The sequence below is a fragment of the Thamnophis sirtalis genome, unplaced genomic scaffold, assembly GCF_051295495.1.
Source record: "Thamnophis sirtalis isolate CommonGarterSnake01/CBP01778 unplaced genomic scaffold, rThaSir2_p1.2 scaffold_1, whole genome shotgun sequence".
In the NCBI taxonomy this organism is placed as follows: domain Eukaryota; kingdom Metazoa; phylum Chordata; class Lepidosauria; order Squamata; family Natricidae; genus Thamnophis; species Thamnophis sirtalis.
Genome location: NW_028261381.1, coordinates 56,973,752 through 56,985,298, shown reverse-complemented (window position 1 = coordinate 56,985,298; position 11,547 = coordinate 56,973,752).

The following is an 11,547-nucleotide window of genomic DNA, read 5'->3' as shown; positions in this document are numbered from 1 at the left end:
TGTTTTTTAGCTGAAATAGCCTCCTTCCTCCCTCTGCCAGTGAAAACAGAGCTCATGGGGCCATGTATGCCCTCTCCAAGTTCCATTTTTATTGGCAGAGGGTGGAAAGAGGTTGAACTCGGAGCCCAGTTTCACTGGCAGAGCACTCAGGCCACCATAGATGCCTGACACAAGTGATGTCAACTGCAACCCTGATGAGGCCCTCAATGAAATTGAGTTCGGCACACTTAGTCTACATGGACCAAGAAGTGACCTGTCTGTTACAAAGAGATAAATCATGTGGATTCCTCCACCTTCAAAGCACCAGTTTAACCTGAACAAAACCAAATCCAATATATTCTGCACTAATGTGAAAGCAGCTCCAGAACTACCGGTATTGGATTTGGTTTTGTTGGTGCAACAGAGATGATATTCTGTCAGTTTGCCCCAGTTTGGTTGAACCGGTAGCAGCGGCGGTGGGAGCTCCACCAAGACATAAACACAGATGCTCTGCGCATGTATTGAAGTGTCATGTGCATGCACTCCCAGTTCAAAACTGGTAGCGAAGGTAAGAGGATTTGATGCCTGGTGTAGAACCCTCACTGGAAGGTGGATATCAAGCAACTGCTATTCAAGGTTTTGATTATATAGATACACATACATATGGATACAGCAGAAGAACAACTTTGTTCTGGGGTTTTCCTAGAATGCCACTTAGAGCTAGCCTTTTCTTTTTCAATTTTCCTCTTGCCTTCTGTGTCCTTTATTTTTAGACTGTAGACCTGAAGGCAGAATCTTATTTGCATTATTCTTTTGGTGCTCTGCCAAATTTCAGGCTGAAGAACATGGTATAAAGGCTTATAAATGAATGAGCAAATAAATACAAAAGATTTCAGTAGCTGCCTTATATTATTCCTGGGTACTGTGTAAGGAAAGATGATTCAAGGGTAAAAAACGGCTGTCCTAGTCATGGAAAATTATGAATATGAAATAAATAAAAAAATAATTTTCCATTTGTAGTCCTAGTTTTTTGTGACAAAAAGGGGAAGGAATAATGCAAGGGGGAAAAGCTGGGTGATTCTAGAAGGTCAATTTCCAGATAATAAAAGAGAAATAGGAATGTTATTCTTAGTTCAGAACAAAGTATAGGCTTTAAACCTTATGTTAAAGGTGGGAGGGAGCGTTGCAGTAATTCTGTGTAATTCACAGATGTCTCAAAGACAATCCTGCAGGTGGAGTAATTGTCAGATTAATGCCAGATAGTGGGGCATTTATTACCTCAGGAAGCCAATGGAAACCTGAGCCTCAATTGCTCTAGTCTGTTTGAGTGTTTGTTTATTTATTAGCAAGTCTTTTCGCAGAGTTAAAAAAAACAGTTCTTTTCTGAGACAAGATTTTAGGAAACACTTTCCAGAAAGACAGTAACCTGCTTGTCATATCTCAGAGAAAGCCATCTTTCCAAGGGCATTATTCATGTAATAATGAACATTAAACAGTATAAGAACACACCCTCTCTCTCTCTCTCCCTCCCTCCGTGTGTGTGTGTGTGTGTGATTAATGATAACAGAGAATCTGCAATCACAGTACCTTTCTTCATAACTATTGATAACTAAGCAGAGCAACTTTCCCACCGTGGAACATATACAGTTGCCTGGTTCTTCTTTAGCAAATAACTTTTGTTTCTTTATGTGGGTGTGGGTGAGGCAGATGCAATGTAGACACTTCTGTATTCTTAATGGCAATATATTCATAAGGCAAAATGTCTCTTTTTCATCAGCAGCCATCTTCCTACCCTCAGCTGTGGTATTATGGAAACTTGAGAAATGGTATGGGGTCCTTAGAAGGAAGATTTTTCTTTGTGTATTAAAATTCATGTTTCACCATTGCTCAATGAAAGAAAAGGGATCTGCCTTTATGTTTCCATGAGTGTTTGCTGTGTTTAGAAAAAGGTTACCAGGGTGACATACATACATACATACATACATACATACATACATACATACATGCCCCATTCTACATATAACTTATTCTCATGGATTCTGCATCCTTTTGTTGTCACTAATTAGATCTACTGAGAACACAAGTATTATTTTTATGACTTGGGAAACATGAATAGTTATCTTCAAGCTGTGTAGATTTAACCAATTACCTCTAGAGGGTTTGTTCATGCATTGTGTTGGCTGCCAACATACAAAACAGCTTTGCTGATTTTTTTTACTTCCATCTTAAAAATGTGTCCTATGAGGCAGCAAGTGGTGGTGCATGCATAGAAATACAAGCTCCATCTATTCAGATGTGGAAGATCCTATTAAAGGAGATAATATCTTCATCGTGTGCACTCAGCATGTCTAATTATTGTCTTAGGGATGTATGTATGTATGTATGTATGTATGTATGTATGTATGTTTGTATGTATGTATGTATGTTTTTGTAGATTTTCATGGGTATAGGTATGCTGGTCCTGTTGTATTTTCCTGTATAAGATTGAGAACGCTGAAACATTGCCAAGACAATCTCAATCTTACATGGGAAAAGATCCAAATAGAACAAGACCAGCTTATTTGTTGCTTGGACTTGAACTGTGGGGAGGCTTATTCAGTTACCTTTATCTATTGTAACTTGCTAAAGTATTTCCAGGCAAAGAGAATGGCAGCCATCTCAGGAGAAGCATTTCGATAGACATTGTGTATAAATTGCTCTGATGGGTCAATGATGGTTAACCTTTTCGGCACTGACACAAATGGAGCATGTGTGTGCGCATGCACATGTGCATGCTGGAGCACCAGAATCTGGAAGAGAGCAGCTGGCTGGTGTGCATCTGCACTGTGGCCAACTGTTCTTCCAGGTTCCGTTGTGCACATACCCACTGGCCAGCTGCTCTCTTCCGGGTTCTGGCGCATGCATGCACAAAAGCCAGCTGGCTGGCGTGCATGCACATTACGGAACCCAGAAGAGTAGCTGGCAATGGTGCATGTGTCCACAAAGAGGGCCCTGCGTGCCACCCCTGGCATGCGTGCTATAGGTTCGACATCACGGGTCTAGGACAAATTGCCATGGCCAACTTGTTGCAGCCAACTTACCACAGCTGACTCACCATAGTCAACTCGCTGCAGGACAATTCAGCCTTGTATTATTTCATTCATTTACTTTTGTTATTGATGACATTTTTGGTGAAATTATTGTTAAGACTTGTATTCCAGATTAACTTTATTTTATTATTATTGGCCATGGTTCCATTTAAATTAATTTAACTTTTGTATTTGTTAAATTGTTCTGCAGTTAGTTGTCCAACAGTGAATTGCCTGTGGCAAGTTCTCCTGTGGTGAATTGGCCATGGTAAGTTGTCCCATTCTGTGCTCTGATTATGTGCTATGTACAGAGGATGCTATTGATGTCTTGCAAGTTTGATTGCTGTGTAGATTGTTTATCATCAGGCAAATTAATGAATGAGCAGTAGGCTACATACCTTTCCTTTTGGAGCATAGAGTATTATACAGAAAACTCTCTTTTCCTTTTTTTCTCTCACAGCAGCAGGTACATTGAGGTGAAAAACAGTGGCTGACTCAAATTCATACAGTGAAGAGTGTAGCTGAGGGGTGAACTTCAATTTTGGTGTCCCTGCTCTGGCACGTCTCAGCCACAACAAAATATTGGGGAATAGCAGTAGCACTTAGATTTACAATATATGCAGCCACATAGTGCTATGTACAATGTCAGCATATTTCCCCCAACAATCTGGGTCTTTATTTTACAGACTTTGGAAGGATGGAAAGTAGAGCCAACCTTGAGCCAGTCAGGATCAAACTCCTGGTTGTGGGCAGAGTTTGCCTGCAGTACTGTATTCTAATCACTGGGCCACCACGGATCTGATAGAGCATTATAGATCTTGCCCTGTGCCTTTAAACTTGCCAACACATGTGGGATGTAGAATTTTGGATGATGGATCTGTGCCAATGTAGACATTCTATAGAGAGCAATAAATATTAGTTTGGGGAGGTGCAGAGTGCTACTGCTGGTAATGTCATTTTCTATCACATATCCTTCAGTCATTCTGACATCTCTGTGATTGGTTACACTTCCCAACCAAAATAATAAATCCATGGGAGGAGCTTCTTTACCATATCTTTCATGATGATTTGGCAAACCCAGAAATTCAGAGACCATTGGATAGATGAATGAAGGAAAAAATATTCATAAATAATGGCTACACATCAACAGGTACAAAAATACTAAACTATAAAATATATTTCCTTTCATCAAACCAATAGGGGGGAAATGCCCTCCCTCCCTTCCTCAAAGCTTTTTTTTTTTTGGCTATCCATGCTGGAAAAAGAATAGAGTTTTTTTTTCCACCTGGTAATTTAGGGATATGTGTGTGTGAGAGTATGTGATATTGAACCTCTAGCCCCCAGTTACTGCTTTTTATCTTCATTATCAATTGTTCCTTTCATAAAATTTAGCAACAAATGAGAAACCTTTAAATCCAGTCTTCTGTTGCATTCTGTCATGTCTCTCTGTGTGTTTGTGTGTGTGTGTGAAACATATGCCATTTATTGAGGGTTTCAGAATAATTGTTTATCAGCACTTTAGAAACAGATGGTACCCTTTAATGCATGCACTGATGAGGACAGTTATCATGGTGTAGCAGCATGAATGAAAGTTGAATTTGGGAGAGATTGGAAAATTATGCTTTTTTGATTTTTTCCCCCAGAACTGACAAATTCATTTGGCGGAAGGGAAGTTTAACAAATCAAACCTACAAACAAAAGCAACCTTTTCAATATGGTAAGGAATGGCTTCATTGCTTACTTCATTCTCAGACCTCCTCGTGGCTAATCCTAGCATTTTGGGATCTATGCTACAGCACTTACCACTGAGAACATAATAATCAGAGTAGAAAATATCTCAGCATGAGCAGCTACTGAAAAATTCTAACTGCTGCTATTCCCTGCACTGCCTCTGATGTTTTAATTGACATACTGTTATATGCAATAAGGTTTCTTGCTATTGATTTAAACCTATTTTTATTATGGTATTAAGTCATTGCCACATGAGGTGATGAGCGCCTCCAAGAGAGATAGCTTTAACAAAAGCAGCCTTAACACTAAACAGAATTGTATACTGACCTGGATCATAAAGCTATTAGAGGCCATTAAGGACCAGAGTTTTCGCTTCTAAAGACTACTGATTCAAGAGTATGATTAGGAGGGCATTAATGTTCATGTGTCTTTCTTGTGATCTTTCAGAATATTCTTTAGGAAGTAGGCCAGTGGTGAAATCCAGCAGGTTCTGTCAAGTTCTAGAAAACTGGTAGTGGAAATTTTGAGTAGTTCAGAGAACCGGTAGTGGAAATTTTGAGTAGTCTGGAGAATTGGCAAATGCCACCTCTGTCTGGCCCCAGAATGGAGTGAGAATGGAGATTTTGCAGTAGCCTTCCCCTGCCACACCCACCAAGCCACGCCCACAGAACCGGTAGTTAAAAATTTGAATTTCACCACTGAAGTAGGCTGAAGTAGGATTAAATAGATATTCTACATCCATTCCATTTATCTGTCCATTTTGGATCAAATTTCTATGGTTTATTTTAAAAAAAAAACAGGAAATTTTACCAAACTAGATCCAGGACTGAAACAGTGCTTACAATTATTTCGTTTTTATTTTTTAAAAAATATTGTTTGTATTAAGAATTTTAATTACAATAGTAGAAACTAATATAATATAAACTTTAAGGTCAGAAAAATGGATGGGGAAAAAAAGAAAGGGAAGGAAGAAAAAGAAAGGGAAAAAAGAGAATATAATAAAGAAAAAAATATAAAGAAGAGACTTCAAACCTTCATTCCCATAAATATAAACAAATCTAATAACTCTTCAACTCCTATAAGATTAAAGAGATGTCTCTTCATCCTATATCCATCTCTTATCTGTGAGCAAATCCACAAAAAACAGCATTTCAACTAGATTTTACACACAAATCCTGCTCTTCCTCTCACTATCACTACTGCTTGTTTTGTTCTGATCCCAGCCATTCGGCCAAATGCTATCCTGCCCATTGCCCAGTATTCCATCCACTGGCCACTCTCTGCCAACCAGGTACCAGCTTCCATATGCTCCTCTTGCAAACATACATATCTGGCTCTTCAGGGCTGTAGAGAACTCTTTCCCTCCTTATGTCCAATTTGCTTTTGTCTAAACATTTATTTGTTAAATTGACAGGTGTTTACATTATGTTTCTCCATTACAGCTCCCACAATTCCTCACTATTGCTATGCCTCCTAGCTCTCCTGGGAGATGTTCAGCAACATTTGACATGGCATAAGTTACCCAGCCCAACGCAAACGCACCCTTGTTAGCATTTAATGCCATTTGTCTTGGAAATGAGATCTTCTGCTAGACATAGCAGACCACACCATATAGTAAGGTCTACGTTGAGTAGATCAGAAATGACTAATATCAAGGGTACACTTATTTTTCTCTCTCCAACAAAACATTCTTTCTTGACAACTCCTTCCACAGAGGCACAATATTTAACATTTGCAACCCAGCCTGTGGATTGAGAATATAACTCAGCCTGTTGTTTCTGCATATCAACATAGAGCTGAATACACTAATCTTAGATGGCAGGGTGTTGGAATGGCCTGGTTGATGCTTGGAAATGAACTGTTAGTAAACAGAGTGAAAGTGCCTACAATGATGTAAATCAAATCCAGATTTGGCAATCAAAGATGATAGAATTAAAGCGTTGGCTGTCGTTTTGCTCTAATGTGAGTGACAGGATGGCATTTAAGGTGTGTCCCTCTCTCTGCTTTTGGCAGCCTTATGGCATTCATAATGCCCTGATGAAATTACAGATGTACATAATGTGATAAATACCATGAAGCAGCTTTGAATAATGATTCATGGTTGTCTCCTGTGGAGAAACAAAAAGAGAGTGATTTTAGAAGCAGTCTTGGGGAAACAGGGCAGGACGCCTGCCAGAATTTCAAAGTCAGGGAACAAATAATGCTTCAGATAACTCTGATTTCATGCCAAGCAGTTCCTTCCAATTGAAGCAGGGAGGGGTTATTTAATGCTTTAATATCTCTGCATTGCACTCTGCCAATTAGGTGCTGCAGTTTATTTATACTATTTCTCACCCAACACCTCCAATACAATTAACTATTTAAAAATCTCCTTAGAGATTTTAGAAATCAAGAAACATGGCTTTAATTCCTGCTGAGGATAATAAATCATTCCATGAAAGCAGGTGAAATAATGAAAGAAATGGGTAGAGCCATTTACAAAGCATAATCCCTCTTTTTGCATTGTTTTCTGATGGCCGACAACAATTTTAACAGGAAGAAAAGAAGAAATAGTGTTTTTCAACTTCTAATCAGGGCTTTGCTGCAGGACTTTTCAAAAGCTTCACACAGAGAAGTAATTGCCCTGTCCTTTGGCCAACAGGTTCAATGTTGTTCTTTGCCTCAGTGCTGATTCAATCAAACCTTAACCATTAAATATAGTTGCTTACTATTACGGCTCACCTAATAGGAATAATCTATACAACTCACCGCTACCAATTTTCTGCAGGACAAGTCACCATGGAACAAGTGTTAATATCGAAGAAATAGAGGAATAGAATAATTAAAGAAAAGATGCCAAAAGAGGGACAAAATAAAATGTGAATGACCAAAATTAAAAGAATGTTTTAATTATTTTAAATAATTAAATTGGATTGTTGAATTGTCCTGCAGCAAGTTATCCATGGTGAGTTGTTCCATGGTGAATTGTCTGTGGCGAGTTGGCTGCAGCAAGTTGTCCCATTCCACTCTGAGGATCTACTTCCTAACTTTTCTTGTCTCACAATGAGATACATTTTGTATCTTGGGTTTCTTCAGACAAGTCACCAAATGTATATAGGACTTTTCTGATCATGGCACTAACATACCCTAGTAATATTTTCTGCCTTGGTCTCATGACAGTGTTTTCATTTCATCCCCAATCCATAGGTGGGCCAACTTTAAGTCATCCATGGCTGTTCCAGGGCTACAATAGTTATTTCCCTTGCAGCTTAGTTTAATGCAATTGAATGTAGGCTTCTTAATGCTTTATCACTCCTTTGTTTGGTCAGAAGTCAAGTAACTGACAGCATTTGGAGGCAAAATCCATAAGAACAAGTTAGATTGGCAATTCACCGACCTGATGTCAAACTCTATGTTGTTAGGCCAGATCTAGGAACCAAGACCCTGATTTCAGGAAAGTATCTTTCATGCTAGTCTGGGATTAGAACGGAATCTTGGAAACTGTCCAAGGAATTTCTCACTTAATGCATTTATTATAGTGGCATCTAATTAAATTATTTCCAAGAGTTTTCCCCAGCTTTCTTGCCAACCGAGCTGCATCGCTATTTATGACGCAAGCATCAAATTGATCACATCTTGTCTCTTTATTGTTTATATCTACTTTTTCTTCCATTCCTACTGTAGCCTCTGCATAAATTCTCCTCTAAACCAGCCCTTTCTGGGCTAAACATCTGCCTCAACCTTTACAAGGCAAGGGGTGCTGTTTCTCAATTTTCCAGATGGATAGAATAGAGTCCATTGGAGTTGGGTGGCCAATAAATTTAAATACTTAGCCTCTCCTCGGACTTAAAACTCACACTAAGCTACGTTCCAGCAGCTGTTTTAAGATAGGCCTTTTCTGCAGACCGTGAATTGCTGCCATTTTCAAATTTCCCTTTAACAGTTGGGATTCACTTGGGTTTTGTAATTCAGACGTGTTATTTGCTGTTGTTATCATTTTCTACAATTTTGATTTTAGCAATGCTTACTGTAGATGTTTTAACTGGTTGCTCGTTTTTTACTGGATTGCTGTAAAATGTCACAATTCTTTATTGATTTGCCCAAGCACAAATAGAATAAAATAAATCTCATGCTGGCAATGCTTTCTACAACAGGTTAGCACTTCATCTCAGCAGTGGGAAGAATGATTGTTGGGTAGGTGGATAGCAGGCTGTTCATTTTAAGCCACATTTAGTCCTTAATTCTAGTTTTCTGCAAATAGATTTTTTCACAGCTGCTTGATATAAATATTCAGTACCCTGTTGTATTTTCAAATGACCATGTTAGCCATTTCTACAGTAGTCAATTACAATCATTGGTTATATGGAAGGAAAATATTTACAAGGGAACTTAAAAACAACTTTAGAAAGAGTTACTACTGACTTTAAAATCTTTTTGTTTTCTGTCTTTTGAAGTAAAAAAAAACATTTTAACTAAAAGGTGGGGAAATGTCAAGCTTCTGTCCTCAGAGATTGCAATGTTTTAGTCTGAGTGACAGGATCACAAGGTGACAAGTAAGATCACTTCATCCTCTGGGTGGCAGAAACCATATTTAAATAATTTCCTTATTCAAATATTTCCCTGCAAGTAAAAAAAAAGTACATCAGAGTAACACTGCCCTGTTTTTTCTTTGTTTTCTATTTTCAGGGATTTCTGGTATAGAACATGAATTTGATCATTGTCTGCTATTACCTGAAATTTCTACATGAATTTGATCATTGCCTGCTATTCCCAATATTAGCTTTTATTTTACTCCCTAATTATCATAGAGCAAACTTCAGTTCCACAACCTATTTTGTTACTTTGGATTAAAAGAAAGCAACATAAAAAGAATCATAGGAAATAATCACAGACTTCCATGATTCAGTTAACAATGCTCTCTGAATCTCTTGATTATTTGAAGGTCTAAAAATGCTTGGCTGTATTGAAATAAAATCCCAATAGGTCTAATTTTTTTCTTCTTCTGATATTCATTTTCACTGCATTAGGAATCTTGAAAGTGAACATTGGGAAAACAATCCATTGCAACAAAAATCCAACCAGATTGCTTTCTCTATACACATTAGTCCTAAACTTGTACCTAAACACTGTTAATAGTATTCCCTCAGGTTGGAAGCATCTGGACCAGAAATGCCCTTGGCACTGGGTTGCATAACTTTCTCCTTCATCAAGAAGCTGCAGAATAATGGAAGAGCTTAACCACCAGGGGACTTCTTACCTTCTTAAAAACCAATTAGTTATCTTCTGTTGAGGCTCACAGCCCTCAAACATGTCAGTTTACTATGACGGGAAGAGGAAATGAAGATAAACGGAACAGCAAAAATATATGACCCACATGGCCCAAATGACTTCAAGCCAAGGATTCACTGTAAAGCTCAATCCTATATTTCAAATGACATACTTTTTAACTAAGCAGGGCACGAATTCTATGAAGAAAAATAGAACCTTTGGCTTTCAGATGGAACCAGATTAATGGGTAGAGAAACCATGGCTAACTTGTTTTAGGCTGGCCATGTCTCTTGCTTTATAGAAGATATTTGAAGGACTGAAAAAGGACAATCCATATTAACCAGCCCTCCAACTGAAGGATGTCCAGTCCTGCCCCCATTTCAAGGTGAAGAATGAGTTATTTAAACTTGCAACATTTCAAAGAATAGGTATGCATTTTATCAATACTTTATTTGGAAATGGGACTTCATACCCATTTGATACACTCCTCAGTTATTCTCCAGGTACCATTTCACCCTCTATAGTCTATCTTCTCCTATTCTATTTATATCCCACCATTATTCAATTTTTTAATTAGAAACTTAAGGCTGTGAACCTAATACCATTTCCTCCTATTATATTTTGCTTTTTCAGATATTTCAGCTGCATTGTAATGAAGAGCTAGTTTTTCCAGTCCAATGATAAAAATGTTTTTAAAACTATTGTGTATTTTATAGGCTTTCCCCCCCTACTATTTCTTTGGCCTCAGCTTGTGGAAAGGGATTTATAAGGAACTCAAATATGTTGGCTTTTTCAAAAGCATTTTTAATGTGCATCTTTGATAAGTACGCAGCTGTGAATCATTGCAAGATTTTTTTTAAAAAAAATCTTGTAGATGCACTTCAAAATAAGCAGTTTGAAATGGGAGTCTCATTACTTACCTTTTCACAATGGTGTAAGTGGTTTATAACATGTTTACACTGTTCTCCAAGTTAAAATATATGACTATGACCTAGAATCAGCATCAGAAAGGGCTGTCTTGTAGAAAAGGTATGGTGGTGGTTGCAAAAGAGCACTCCAGAGCTTGTGGATTGTCTTGGGAAACATTCAGGCAGGGTTCAACTTGGGGTGAAATCCACTTACCTTTGCTACCAGTTCGATAGCAATATGAGAACACATGCATTTGTGACCTTATCTGGTGCAACACTTTGTCCCATGCCTTTATTACAGTGGTGGGTTGCAGGTGGTACACGCCGGTATGGCCGTACCGGTGCCTGCCTGGAGCACTGGGTACCGTTACAGTACGGTGCTCCGGAGGGCCCACCTGAGCTCCTTACCTGTATTTGAGCTCTTCTGCGCTTCTGCGCAGAGTGCACTACCTGTATGAGGTTATCTTTAAAGATTAGTCCAAAATGTTGTATCTTCTGTGCTACACTATTTAATGCTAAGAGTATGTTGCACTTAGGCTAGTTTCTACAAGGGCTTTGCAAGGGCTTTTAAAGTAAGAGTTGCAGTGGTGCAGTGGTTAGAGTCCAGTACTGCA